The sequence below is a fragment of the Myotis myotis genome, unplaced genomic scaffold (genome assembly GCF_014108235.1).
Source record: "Myotis myotis isolate mMyoMyo1 unplaced genomic scaffold, mMyoMyo1.p scaffold_m19_p_8, whole genome shotgun sequence".
NCBI classification, from domain to species: Eukaryota; Metazoa; Chordata; class Mammalia; order Chiroptera; family Vespertilionidae; genus Myotis; species Myotis myotis.
Genome location: NW_023416390.1, coordinates 49,717,567 through 49,731,734, shown reverse-complemented (window position 1 = coordinate 49,731,734; position 14,168 = coordinate 49,717,567). Strand labels below are relative to the sequence as shown.

General features: G+C 37.2%; 1 protein-coding gene across 2 annotated transcripts in view; it reads left to right on the top strand.

The window, feature by feature from the left end:
• Positions 1-1,017: 1,017 nt before the first annotated feature.
• Positions 1,018-14,168, top strand: part of XIRP2 (xin actin binding repeat containing 2) — a 70,565-nt gene continuing 57,414 nt past the window's right edge. For both annotated transcript variants that reach the window (XM_036319794.1, XM_036319793.1), the window contains exon 1: positions 1,018-1,168. The gene's annotated coding sequence lies outside the window, so the exon portion shown is untranslated. The remainder of the gene's footprint in view (positions 1,169-14,168) is intronic.

Sequence of the window (14,168 nt, the reverse complement as noted above, 5' to 3'; positions counted from 1 at the left end):
TAAATAGCTCATTTGTAAGCATTTTCTATGAAATAAATAGTACATAAGCCAGTGCTTTCCTTAAATCAGAGGGCAATTTCCTCTTTATTTGGATTTGTTGTGCGACCATTTGGAGGCACACTTAACACCAAACTAGGAAAGTAATAGAAGAGAGGAAAGCTGGGGAAGCTGCCTGTTTTATATTTCTTTAGCATGAGTTAGATGTTGGTATGATGGAGCTAAATGGCAATTCCAGGTAAATCCCCTCTTTTCCTTCCAAGTCAGGTGGGCAGGGTGTGCTGAGTAAGTAAAGTCGCAGCATCGCGGCAAAGGACATTTAATATGACTCTCTCAGGAGCATGTGAGGTGACTCCTTCCCCTGCCTGCTCTTCCTCATGCCACCTGCTTTAAACAATGTTAATTAAGTCACAGGCCAAGTGTGCCCTCTTTTCTCTCTAGAGTTCCTTCTCACCCTTTCTTCCCTCACTTTTTAAACCAAAGAGCAATTCTTTGACTCAATAAACACTACAATAGTGTTTTTGCTTTATATGGGAAGCCTCAAAAAGCAAACTAATGTTTTCCATGCCTAAGAACATGCTGTAAATGAAAACTATGTTTTGGAGAACCCAAATTCCACCAACTTCAATTGGAACTTTTTCTACATATTTTATTTTCATATTTTGACTCTTAGGAGATTGGAATTCTTAAGACAAATGCAAGCAATTCGAGTGCTTTAATCCTTCCCTTTCCTCATCAGTGCTAGTTATTTTGGGGGCTTTGTTCGGAAGTTGAGAGTTGGCTTGATGGCCGAGGATGTGAAGAGAGTTTGATTGACGGCACATGTGTTAGAGCCATGCTTACATGCACACCGAGGACACTATGAGGCAGAGTTCCCTCCGAGACTCACTTCTGAAAAGAGTGGTTGACTCAGGCCCCACCTATACTCAGCTCAGTTCCTAAAAATAGGTGCCAACTTGCATCCTTTAGACACAGGGCGAAAATAAATTCAGCGTCCCATCTACTCCCCATCTACTTGCGTGTCAGACCCTTCAGTGGAGCAGGCCTCCACTCACCGATTCTTTCAGGGGACTGGGAAATTTGCTGTACAGGAAACAAGGGAGGAAACTAGTCTGTGAAGAACTGTATATATAATTTCCACGAACTTGGTGAAGTCTAAATATTACCAAAGGTATGTGTAATATAGTCAGATATGTGTCTCCTTCCAGGATTGTAAAATATTCTTGCTGATTGCTTTAGATCAATGAAAATCATGGGTCCAGTTGTACTAGTTAAAAAAGGAAATATTCAGTTTGGGTTTTGTTTCTATGACAATATTTAGCATTACTCTGTATTATTGAATTTAGGTCTTCATGTGTTCATCTCTTTGCAAAATTAGCATATTTCATAGTTAGTGTTGAGGAACAATAAGCCAAACTTGATAAACAGTCATGAGTGAAAATTATACTTCAACTTGCAGCTAAAGGGGAAAACTGAAAAGAAGAGTTTCTCTTTTCTGAGCATAAATTGATAATATATGCAATGAATATATTTAAAAATATAAACTGTATTTCTTAGAACTTGGTGAGGGAACGGAAGAGTTTTAAATATTTTCAACTGTTGCATCTGGCTCAGAGCAATGTATGAAAATTATTCCTTCACCAGCTGTGGTTCGGTTTTGTACTTATTGCTCCAGCCACAGTCTCATCTCCTCTGGGAGTCTCCCTGGAGTAAGGATTAAAGAATCAGGTTCTTACATGTTTTGCGGAATTAAGAAAAGCACTGCCAGTTGGATCTGCCAGCCCTAATTATAGTAACTACAAACTTAAAGAGAGGAGGCTGAGATTTTACTTTAAAGGTATCATGACCTACATACTATTTCAAATGGATTTTTTCTGTCTCCGATTGCCTGTGAACACCTTAATTTGGTCTTGTGCTGTAAGTGTTTAGATGGTAGAGACTGAAGTGATTTGGGAGAGACACTATAACAGAATCTCTTAACACACCAACTAAAAGCAAGGACACTTTAAGATTACATAATCCAGGGTTTAAATTTAGCCAGCTGGTGCTGAACAAAAAGATATTTTATTTTTACCAGAGCTCTTTTTGGTCACTGATGAGCTGTAGGTTGTTTGAATTATTTTAAAATTTTATGTTCAGGGTGCCAAAGGACGAGTAAAATATTTACCTCTGCTACATTGAGAGCCATGAATTTTCACATGAAGGAGCACCTGTTTTGAGTTTTAAAAATATGACCATTGAGCGGAAAGAAATATTGGATGAGAAATGAGAAAGCCTTGCATCCTATCCTTAAATATTTCTCTACACGTCTGCTAATATACAGATATTTTTACCTTCTTACTGTTAACATGTAAATGAACAACTAAAGGCATTTTTTAATATCAGTCAGCACTGCAGATGTCTGCAAGATGGCAAAGTGCCAGCTGCTTGGGGAAAGTATAGTTTGGAGTTTGGAGTAAATGTTTCTGCTTTCATCCAGTGTTGGGCATCTTTAAGCTACAGCTTCCCTCAACCACCTGGAAAATAGAAGCAGACATTTCTTAATGCTCATGGAGAGTTTTACTTCAGAAAGTGGTCATGTGAACATATCAGCATGGGTCTCACGTCTCCCGTGGTTACAGAGGAAGAGAGGGTGGGTTGCCTTTCCTCTGATTTACTTTTGGGTAAAAGGCCCAGAGAGTTCATGGATCATTTACTGATGTTTACCATCGAGAGCTGTCTGCTATTCAATAGTTCCAGCATTCTTCCTCTCACTTATACTTACCACAATGGAAAGGCTTCAGCACATTAATAATCCTTTTATTTGTTTGGTAAAATATTACTTATGATGAGGCAATTTGGGGTTGGACTCCCCTGGTAACCTTGGTACTGGAAACTGATATTTCCTCTCTTCTCTCTTTGTCTATCTGTCTGTCATTTGTCTGTGTGTGTGTCTCTCTGTGTCACACACACACACACACACACACACACACACACACACACCCCTGAGCATTAAGAGACCATTTTGTAAGACCTGTTTGATATCTGGGGGTCATGTCTAAATTCAGTGATTTATAGAGCAGGGCAGACAATAAATGTCTGGCAGTGTAATTCCAGAATTTTTGATTAGACAGAATTTAATTGACATTACATTGTCCTTTTTATTTGCTTCCCACCTTCTTTTTTGAAAGCATTCAAATTACACTTTGAAATTTAATTAAATTGTAATTTGTTTTTCCTGCCTCTGAAACAAACACTTGCTCATTCAAATGACAGGTTCATCCCTTGCAGAATGGTGGGTAACTTAAGACTTTTCTGATTCAGAAATGACTCTTTTAGAACTCTGATTTATTCCATATAGGTTCTTGGTCTTTATACAACTATGTGGTATGTCTGTTCTTTTTCCTGACATCACTTCTAATTCTCCAATTCTCTGACACTAACTAGGTGTACAACAATTCAATTCTCACACTAGCTCCCATGGTTAGAGCAGACCCCACAGATGCTCCAATTTAGAGTATAACTCAGGAGCAGCCAAATTTGGGGTGAGACGGGGGAAGCCCAGAGCTTCCATACCCTCTCTGAGCAATACATTCACCAACCTGGAAGTTCAGCAAACTGTTTTGGATTTTTAATCAAGGTTTCATTACCTAGGATGGTTGACTAAATCATTGGTCTTTGGTGACTGGATTCAGTTGTTAGCCCTGTCCTCTTCTCAGAGATAGGAAATGGGGTTGAATGTTTTAACCCTCTAATCATTTGTTTGGTTTTTCTGGCCACAGGGGCTCATCCTGTAGCCATCTCTGTTGCTCAACCTGCTCCCCCACAAGAGGCCAAGAGTCATTCATTAGCATCTCAGGACACTAGCACTTAGGAGATTTCAAGGGTTTTAGGAGCTCTGTGCCAGGAACAGGGGTAAATACCAAATATTTATTTATTCTTATACCACATATGTCCATAATGTCTCTTCTCCTTCTTTTAAATGCTACCTATACACTCCGTAGTAAAAATTTCATACTATTCATTTTCCTAATCATTGGAATCCATCTCTTACAAATTTAACTTACCTGAGTATTTTTTCATTGATACAATATGTTCAGTAAAAGCACAGAGAACAATGACAATAGGCAATGGACAGAGCAAAGGTTTTGTTTTCTTAAAAAAGTTGAAAATCAGCGAATTTAATGCATCATTTATATCAGTTTTGACACAAGTGACAATGAGGCTATATTTGATGACATCTTGGGACTTTATGGGCCTAAATAATGTCTGTCAGTGAGCGGCACAATTGGAAATCCAAACTCCTGGAAGAATAGCTGGGCTTCTCAAACTGTCACCAAGGCTAAAAGGAATGTATTGCATAGATAACCCAAAGAAACTCAGTGATGATTTGGTTCAACAATTTAATTTCTAGATAAGAAAACTGAGTCATGGAAACATTAAATAGTAGCTCATAATATTTAAGCAAAAAGAATTAGAAACCAACTCTGCTGACTTATATTTGAGTGGTATATGTTATTCTGCAAATCTTTGTACCATAACATCAACTCAACCTCACTTTACCCCCATGACGGGGTGCATTTCGAAGTACACCTTGATAAAACCTGCTTGTTTTTCATTGGTAGCTTTTGTTGCTTTTTATTTTCCATTTCATGTTTTTCTTAAAATCAGGGTAAATTGTGGAAAAGGAGACCTGATCCACATATTCAGTTAAAACTTTTTAAAATGTTGGTTGGTTTATTTGTTAATTTTACTAAGTATTTAAGTTGCTCATCTTCTCTGTTAGATGAGCTCTTCTCCCAACCCCCACTATGTGTTGGACACATTTTTCACTTTTCTTTTGGGCAAACTCTCAAGTAGGTTTTTGTCTTTCACATTTTTTTCTAACTGTATGCATGATATACCTTGTTGCCTGGTGAACTGAATGCTTTAGATATGTTTGACTGTTCAAAAGTAAATAATTGCCAAATTGCTCCAGGCATACATGAGTTCAAATAAATACAATACAAAAAGAATTTATTTGGGGAAGTTACTCTGTTAGTCAAAGATTTAATAGCAAAAATATGAATATATCAGCATGTGTATTTTTAAATATGTTAACTCGGTAGTTACTAACACAAGAAAGCTGGGGGGGGGGGGGGTGCACATCACCATTAATTTTAAAAGCAAAACCCAGCATTTTAAATGGCTATAAAACATGTTCTCAATGTTGATTTAAAGTTTAATAAACGCAGACTGAAGAAAAATCATGTTCAAATAACAATTATTCTTTTGTTTTGTAATTCATAGGAACTTAATATCATTGAAATAAAATATAGATAGACCTCATATTAGAAAGTAGCTGTCTTTTTTAAAAACAACATATATTAAATATTTATAAATAAAGTCACATTTCCCCATTGAAATGCATTATAACTTGGGAGATACTTTATCAATATCTCTGTTTTTGTTGATTATTTTGTTTTTTTAATGACCACTGTCCTTATAAGAACTCAGCTTTATTCTATCTAACCAGTAATCTTTTTTGTCAAATAATTAAAAGGTATTTTTTAGTAAGTGCTTCAGGGAAACAGTGAAACATCTTTTTGTAAAGGTATAGATTACCTTTTTTAACTGGTCTGTTTTGTAAGTTAGAATTTTTGACTGTGCACACAGGGTCATATTGTCAAGTCAGAATATTCTGGGGAAGGGACAAGAGTAAAGAGTGTTTATTTGATGTTCTTAAAGGGTTATCAGTCCCAGCTAGGAGCATTAGTTAACATTCACCGTCTCTATGTCTGTGGAGCCCGAGCCATCCTCCTGAGTACTGGGTGAGGTGGAAAGCGGGTGTTGGCGAAGTAGGAGGTGAAGCCCTGTGGCAGTTTGCAGTTGGAACGCAGGCTAGAGCTGGGGTGCCAAAGGCAGAGCAGCTGATGCAATCAGCGGCTCGCTTCTGTCCATAGTGCCACCCAGGTAATCAGAGTGGGAACAGAAACTCATTACAGTCTAACTTCTTCAGCAGAAAGTATGCGTGCCCCCTCAGTCCCCAAAGACTCAAAAGCATTTATTTTTAGGAATGTAACTATTAGTGCATGTCTGCTTCGGTTACTGACTCATTCTGGAATGGGAATAATTTCAGGATTCGTCATCCATCCGTCATCTGGAGCTGGGCAACAGCCCCAACTTTTACGCTGTCAAATATCAGACAAATGAAAGTTGAAAAGAAGGCATGTGTTTGTGTTTAAGTTACAATCTTTTTTTCCTGAAAAAATCGAGTCCAGCTACTGTAATTGTCAACTCAAAACAATATTTATAGTTTTTAATACCCCACCCTTTACACAGAAGCAATAAATGATCTCAGACTTCAGTTTTCCTCTTTTCATTTACTTCATGTAAACCAACTGGCCTCAGCTTCTTGACCATACCATTATGTTATAGAACCATTTCTTTCCATTATGTTGCATTGTGCTTATGTGTATACATACATATGCATAGTGCCTGTATATATGTATATGTACATATTCTTTCCTGTAAATTGTGGTTTACTTGTGTCTCCATATTATTCTCTACTTCATATTTTCAGTCACTTGGATATTCAAAGAAAGGTTAGTAGTCCTCAAACAACAACCAATAACCACAATATTATCTATAAATACAGCTCTTTTTACCCTTGTGTAACATTGTATAGAAAGCCTAACAGAATTTTGTGAACATTTGTATTGATAAAATGTCAAACTACATCTATATACACTACTGTTACTACTACTAATAATAATGATCAACATTTTCTACAGAATTATTCTCCTATGGATAGATATATAAAAGGAGTTCCAGGAGTTGATATATAAAATTTCATTATTGATGCCATCTTTATATTTCTTTATATTTTGATTAATCTGAATAATTCTTGAAATTAGAAAGATTTCACAAATGATGAGCTGCTCTTTCTTCCTTTCTCCCTCTCCCCCCCCCCACCATTTTTTTAAGTCTCATTTCTATTAAAGACTCTGTAATATATTTCTTAACCCCAGAACTATAACTATCCTTAAGATGTATGAAGTGGCCTCAGTTGACCAGAATCACAAAAAAATCATCTCCTAGGGCCAGAATCAGTTCCAAATGAACCCCATGTAACACTTTGGTGCTGGAAGGTAAATCTAATTAGTTGAACATACATTTTGGAACCAGACTGGGTTTGAATTCTGTATACAACATTTACATACTATTTGACCTTGGGCAAATTACTCAACATCGCTGTGCTTATTTCCTCATCTGAAAATGAACATACTTATAGTATCCATTCTATAGAGTTGTTTTGAGTTTGAATACATTCATATTTGTAAAATGATGAAAACAATGGTGCCAGGTATATAGTAAGTGCTTTATAAGCATTTGCTGTTATTGTCATCATTATTATTATTTAACATTTGAGGCTAGAATAATATAATAACCATGATCTCTCTTCCAGAGAGCAAGAAAATAATATAAAGTACAAAGCTATCCCAGATAATATAAAGCTCCAAATTATTCTAGATGTTGAACATTCAAAATAACAGCACTAAAAATATTGTTTGAGAGAAGATTGTCTACCTGATTTAATAGGTTATTCTGTGTTGTTAAAGGATACCTCAAGTTCAAATTAAATTTCTGTCCTCTCTAGAGTTAGAAAGCTATTAAGTACCCTCTTTCTATTATAATCATTTCAACACTTGAAACTAATAACCTTCCTGTTATCCTAGTGATATCAACATCATATTACTTGAAGAAACTGAATTCTTCAACCCTCTCAACCCTAATGACTGTCTCCTTACTGATAGAGCTGCTCATAGCCACATATTGGACCTTTTCATTACTTTGACTTAGTTCTTGGACTCTCAAAAATGTTCTCTCAGAGCATAGTTTTCTTTCTGTTCAACTAAAACTGATCTTGACCTTCAGCATAATCTCCCCATTCTCAACACATCCTGCACATCGGCCCCTTTGTTTTATCTGCTTCCTCTCTCTGTATCTTGGATCCATTCACAATGTCTGAGCAAAGATGGAAGGAGAGCTCTCACTCAGAAGTGAGGCACTGAAAGATGGGGCTTTGGGTACCAGACTGTTTATCAAGGGAATCTACATCAGCAAAAGTAAAGAATCCAATAGTTGAAGCGAAAGCAAAAGATCATGGGCCTGTGAAATGGTGCAGTGCATCAAGTTTGAGCTATGAAGCTCAGCTCTGAGCAGGAAAATAAAACAAAGATCAGAAGTAAGGCGGACTTGGGACAAGACAGGATGAAGCCTGTGATGGATTAGGACAGGTATTTCAAAACTAAGGCCAAGAACAATTTAGGAGTATTGGAGACCTAGTTTTAAGGGCTCCTGACTCCAGGATTCAGGGATAGGTCTAAAAGCTTAAAGGAACCAGGCTACACCTAATGCCACTCAGTCTGGGTTCATTGTCAGCTGCAACAGCTGCAATAAAACTTCCATTGACCCCCCTGTTTCATTTGTTCCCACATGCTTGAGCTAAATCCACCTCACCAAAAGCCAATTCAGGCCCTGGCTGGCAGCTCAGTTGGTTAGGGCATCATCCCAATATGCCAAGGTTGTGGGTTTGATCCCTAGTCAAGGCACATACAAGAAGCAACCAATGGATGCATAAATATGTGGAACAACAAATTCATATCTCTCTCTCTCTCTAATATAGGGATAGCAATAGAGATAGATAGATAGATATGCTAATACTCAACAATCTTTTTATTCACTTTTAATTGACTCCTTATCACATTTACCATTATTCCTGACAAGCTCAGATGTTTCCTATTCTAATATATGACTTACAATTTTGAGAGTGGAAACAAGTTTGTGGATAATGTTAAAGAATTAAAGGCCATGTTGAATTGTAAAAGTTTTGACAATATAAGACTAGGGATTAAATAGTTACTTGAGATATATTTTGTGTGTAATATGGATGAAGCTAAGAGCTGATGGATTGTGTGTGGTAATACAAAAACAGAAGACTAGGGATGGAGCCCTTGAGACTTTACATGGTTGGGTGTTAGACATTGCATGTGTGTGCATGTGTGTTTCAAGAGACTGGTCGTGACAGATGAGTGGTGTTTGTGTCTGTTCTAAGCCACATAGCAACTCCACACTCAAATTTGAGATTTTATAAAGAACAATGCAGAAAGTGCTTTAAAGCATCAGCACTTTCAATTTCTCCTGTTAAGATATTTCTGTAATAGCAAGTGTCAGGCTTGGTGAAGTTTATGACATTTTCCTCAGGCCCTGGAGAATAGGACCTGGGGCTTTTTGCCGCACCTGTTTTCTGTGGTCGGCTTCCAACACAAGAGTGCACTGGGACACCATGAAAACCTACTGAGGTCTTCCTCCTAGATCTTGCAAATCAAGTAGGATACTACTTATAATTAAATGGTCCTCCATGGAAGAGTGTGTGTGCCTGTGAGTGGATGTGTGTGTGTGTGTGTGTGTTGGTGTTTAGATGTTATGCCTAGACTTGGCCCACTAAGCTAAAGAGGCTTTTCTTTTAGACTGAACTGTGATGGAGACATGAATGTACTTGGATTTTTTTTTTTTTAGCTAACACTTTTCTAATTGCTTATTGCAGATATGTAGAAACAGGAGAATTTCTGGCAGAAGTTAAGTTTGATGGAAAGCCCAAAGTTGACTGGTTTCACTTTCCAAGCAAGCATTTTTGTTCAGTTCTAATTTTCGCCTGCTCATGTGGTGTCCTGCTGAGCATTTTTGGTGATGAGCTGGATTCATTGTGGGAGACTCACAGGTTCACAGGCAAGAAATTTATTTCTTGCTCCCTCCTAGAAGATCTAATCCCAAATCCCACATAACTTCTCTGTACTGTTTAAATAATTTCTGTTGCAGAATTTGGAACTTATTTTCTACTCTTTAAAAAGAAGTAGGAGAGAGAAGGTAACAATATATGTCAGCAGGAACCATAAAAAGATGGGCATTGGGGTTTTGCAATTTTATTTCAAGACAAATTCATTCAATAAATGCTTAATGGGCATGTACTGTGTATAAGTCGTGATGTGAAATCTTAAATTCTTATGAAGTTGGCCATTTTAATCTCAACTGTCAGTGTGCTCCTTGGCAGGCAATCTAGGAATTTCAGTTCCAGGTAATAATGAAAATTTAATAGCCAGTTCTGCAAAGATGTTAGAAAGGCTCTGCCTCTTGTTAGAGAAAGTGCATACATATCATTCTTAGAAATGCTTTATGCAAATGTATTTTCCTACTCCCCACGTAAGAGCCTTTACACAGCATTTCTGAACACTGTGTGGTGGCTATCCTCCCATATTCACAATCTCTGTGTTGCCATTTTGCAAACTGATGAAGCTAAGAGATTACTTGACTGAAATCATGGTAGAGTATGATTATGCAGGAAGACTTAAGAAATGAAAACTGCGGTTGAGTCCTTGCTAGTGGTTGATAACTTCTAGTTGTAGTTAAGTGTCCACAATTTTAATGATAATCTTTAAAGACAAACGAGGAGATGCTTCACTTTGGGGTCCAAGTTCTCTTTCGGGTGAGTTGTCCTAACACAGTGGGATGTCACACTTAGTTGAAGTGATTTCTCCATCTAGCCAAAGTTTTGGTACCTACAAGGAATAGTCTAAGAAAGTGATTCTATTTTTTAAATTTTATATATATATTTTATTTCAGAGAGGAAGGGAGAATGAGAGATAGAAACATCAATGATAAGAGAGAATCATCAATTGGCTGCCTCCTGCATGCTCCCTACCAGGGATCAAGCCCACAACCCGGGCATGTGCCCTGACCAGGAATCAAACCATGACCTCCTGGTTCATAGGTTGATGCTCAACCACTGAGCAACACCAGTCCAACAAATTGATTCTATTTTAAAGCTGTGAAAGCATAGCTTCAAATGGAATTTACAAAGAAGCCCAATGTGTGTGTATATATATATACAGGGTGGGGTAAAAGTAGGTTTACATTTGTTTGTATGGAAAATAATACAATGATTCATAAATAATAATACAAGAACAAACTCTGTTTTGTGTACTCACAACTATAACCTAATTTTGCCCCATCCTGTGTATATATATTTTGTAATTGTTTTTTATGTTTCACCACCCCACTTCCCTCCTCTCACCTTCTACTATACTTGCGCTTAAATAAAATTGGTCTAGGACAACTGTAGTTTGCAAGTTTTCATTAAATTCTTTGTTGTTCACATATTTACTATTTTAATGTGCCGGGAAAAGAGCAAGTTTCCATCTGAATAACATTTCAAGGATGATTTTTCCACTTTGCCCTTTAAAAACAGGAGTGAGATAAGCAGCATGAACTGAGTGTCTCCACTTAGGCTGCACTTACAGGATTAGGTTTTGAGTCTGAAGTAAAAGAAACAAGTGCCAATGCCAAATTTTTAAAAGATAAATAACTATAAATAAATTAAGGGATGATGAAACTGACTAACCATGTAGTCCATGTGTTTCTTAAGCAGAGGGGACGATTAAATTACTTCCACTCTTTGGACTGTTCCTGGTATCATTAGGAATCTGACATCATCTCTTTCTTTTGAAATTACAGGCTGCTTTTGGCTGCAAAAGGTATTTAGGGCATGTTAATGGTGATAGGGAGAATAAGCCAGGACCTGACCTGATTGGAGTTTTGATCCTTTAAAATTATGATAGCTTTAATTTATAAACATTCTGTTCTAAATTTAAAAGACTCCAAAATGTATACAGCATTAGCATGTCCTCTACAATTATAGGGACAGAAATCAGAAAGCAGTTCTTAGAGTAAACATTTTAATAAGATGCCAATTACCTTTCATTTTAGAGCACTTTAGAAGAACCTATAGCTTTGGTTACAAAAAAAACAACAACAAAAAACAGTATATCTTACGTGAATTCTTAACATTTTTGCTTAACTTAGCAGTTTTATATTTCTACCCAAGATTAAATGATTAAAGACCACAAAGTTTTGAAAGCATTCAGTTCTTTAGGTAGAATGTTTCTAAGTGCATCTCATGTTCTGAAAGTGACTTGACTCCCAGAGGAGTCAGTATTCACGAGGCAACATGTTGCAATATTTAAGCATTTTCACTTTACTCCTTGATTGCTTAGCTTTTCCAAATAATGTTCAGTAAAGAAAATGTATAGGATTAATGTGGTTTCCCTTCTTTGATCAAGTTTATCAGCCACTAAGTTCAAAAGAAAAACATATCTCAGTATGCCGCTGCTTGAGGACTTAGGCAGAAGAGCATTTTAAACAAAGACTTACTTAAGGTCATTTGTAAAACTGAAAACTATAAATTCAGAGAATGAATTTCTCTAAGACAAAAGACAGATTCAATGAAGTACATTTTATTATTCAAAGGAAAAGAATGATGAGTAGAAGAAAAGCTGCCACAGTAACAATTGTCTAAGTCGGAGTCAGAATTTGATGACTTGGCTTTTCCCTTAATATCTGTCAGAATACATTTCAGATGCTAACCTTGGTAGAGAGGTAAAAGCTGGAAAGACGGTGAAGAATTGAGGAATTCCAAAAAACAGACCTGAAAACCAGAATGCAACTAGTACACACTTATTTAAAGTAATAGTCAGGAAGTCATTAACTTCCTTACCCCTGCCTACGTAAAGGTGGGCATGCCAGGGAGATGTTTTACAAAGCCGCACATTATTAAAGCAAATTATTACATTACTGTTGTTTATTTTTGATCTGTTCATTGCCAAAGGCATACATGGAACCAAACAAAACAATTCAGTAAACCTGAACCAGCTTCCTATGCAGTTTCACAAAGCTGGTGAGAGTTAGAAATGCATCATTTTAGGGAAAGACAGATTCGGAGCTAGTATGCATGAGTCATCTCCATCTATCAACAAATTGCTCTGACCCCAGAATGAAATCACTTTCTGTGTTTCCGAGGCCCTGATGGTTTTAGAGGGGCTCATGGATGTTTTAACCCGTCTGTTCCTGCCAGACCTTTCAGAGGCATGACCGTTTGCTGCCAATCACAGACTGCATTTGAGGACTTTCTGGCTGAAGGAATGAGCACATTTGCTTGCCATTTCTCCAGTTCCAGCCTAGAAAAACAGAAAGAGGATAATATTACCTCACAAATGCACTTCCCACAAATCACTGAGCCACATGCGAAGGAGGATTTGGAGAGGTGGCAATCACAGGGGAGGTTGGGAAAAAAGGAAACACAGAAATGAAGCAGTAGGAGTAAAAAAGGAATATGGTAGGAAATAATAGGTGAGAAAAATAAGTTATATCGAAGAGGTAGCAACTCAGGGAGAGGAGGAATCAGGTAAAATGATATAAAATTTGGGGGTTTTCTAGAACAGAGACTTTAGGAAGAAAGGAATGACAATTTAAACAGAATATTCAAATTAAATTGAACGTATACCTATATTCAAACTAATCAAATATAAAAACACCTCTTAATTTCAGGGTGTTCCTCATAATGTACTTTTTTAATGTTTTATTAAATTTATTGAAGTGACATTGGTTAATGAGATTGTATAAGATTCACATGTACAGTATTATAATACATCATCTGTATATTGCATTGTGTGCTCATCACCCCAAGTTTACTTTCTTTCCATCATCATATATTTGACTTCCTTTACCTTCTTCTACCTCCCCCACCTTATTCCCCTCTGGTAACTACCACCCTGTTGTCTGTATCAATGAGTTTCTTTGTTTGTTTATTCTTTTGTTCATTTGTGGCTCTCAGTTTTATATCCCATATATGAGTGCAATCATATAAATTTTGTCCTTTTCAGTCTGACCTATTTTACTGAGCATGATATTCTCAAGATCCATCCATGTTGTTGCAAATGGCAGTATTTCATCTTTCCTTATGACTGAGTAGTATTCCATTATGTATATGCACCACATCCTCACAGTGTGGTTTTGTACAGCAACAGTGGAATGGATCAAAAATTTTGAGTCCAAGACCCTTCTCTTTGCCTCCCGTAGGCAGCTACAAGGCCAGCAGACCTGGGGAGTGGCCTCCTCATCACCACCTGGCTGGTCCAGGCCAGGATTCACTGTGCCAAACTCATTGCTCAGAGGCCCCATAGGGAAATGGAAAATGTAAATAACTTTGAGTGATGGTTTCATGATTTAACCTAAAATATATAGTGTAGGAGAAAATGTCAGGAACTGCTTGGGGGACAGAAGAGCAGATCTGCCCCTAATGCATGATACATTAGGGC